This window comes from Solanum verrucosum, unplaced genomic scaffold (genome assembly GCF_900185275.1).
Source record: "Solanum verrucosum unplaced genomic scaffold, falcon-dt-bn FXZP01000170.1, whole genome shotgun sequence".
Classification (NCBI taxonomy): domain Eukaryota; kingdom Viridiplantae; phylum Streptophyta; class Magnoliopsida; order Solanales; family Solanaceae; genus Solanum; species Solanum verrucosum.
Genome location: NW_026020395.1, coordinates 1,346,382 through 1,347,229, shown reverse-complemented (window position 1 = coordinate 1,347,229; position 848 = coordinate 1,346,382). Strand labels below are relative to the sequence as shown.

The window sequence follows — 848 nt, the reverse complement described above, 5'->3', positions numbered from 1 at the left end:
GTCTGCAGCAGCGGCAAATGAGAAAAGAAAAAGAAGGGAATAGAGCTTGGGGACTAGATTTTACAAAAACTTGGCTCCTTTTAGCTTTTTATAGAATCTAGATGGACTAGCCTATCGCCGTATCCTTTATATTGACCCAGTCTTCAATCAAAGGCTAGTCACCATTAGCTCATTGGCTTTACTTTCTGATAGCTTTCTCTAGGCAAAGACATTCGATGACTCATCCTAAGGCTTTTCTTTCTGTTCCCTTTGTAAAGCAATCGAAAAGAGACCAAAACCACGTGAAAAGAGGTTTCATAAGCAAAAGTTATTGCGGAAAATAAGGGAGTGTGTCGTTTTAGAAAAGAAGCAATAGTTTCCGATTCCCCCGAGCTTAGGGGTCAATTACGGAGGGGTAACCGATCAATCAACTTATTTTGGGGTTAACCTATCGATCAACTCTAGGATGAGCTTCTAGTGAAAAACCAAAGCCCTACCTTATAGAATGAAATTCCGCAGTTTTGCAATAATTTGGCTTTTTCTGCACTTCAGCTTTGAGCTGATTTTGGTAAATAAAATAAAAAAAGGTAATAAATGAGTACTTGGGCCATATTTGGTAAACTAGATGACCAAATGGATATGGACATTAATTATCTGTAACTTAAACATATTCCAGCTAAGTTTACCAACTACTGCCTCTGCAGCTCTCCGATGTAGATCCTTGTTTCTTTTTGGTCTATTGTGTTTTATTGTGTATAGCATAAACTGGGCGATTGCAATGATGATGACATTTCCCAGCTCATTATGAGACCTTATATTTAAGGTCTGGGAATATACTCCGTTTCCAACACATATATCTGAGCTTCGCC

The 848-nt window shown here is 38.4% G+C and overlaps 1 non-coding gene across 1 annotated transcript; it reads left to right on the top strand.

The window, feature by feature from the left end:
* The first annotated feature begins 747 nt into the window (after positions 1–747).
* On the top strand, positions 748–848 carry LOC125839375 (small nucleolar RNA snoR69Y). Its single transcript, XR_007443680.1, has one exon. It is a non-coding gene; the product is annotated as a small nucleolar RNA snoR69Y (small nucleolar RNA).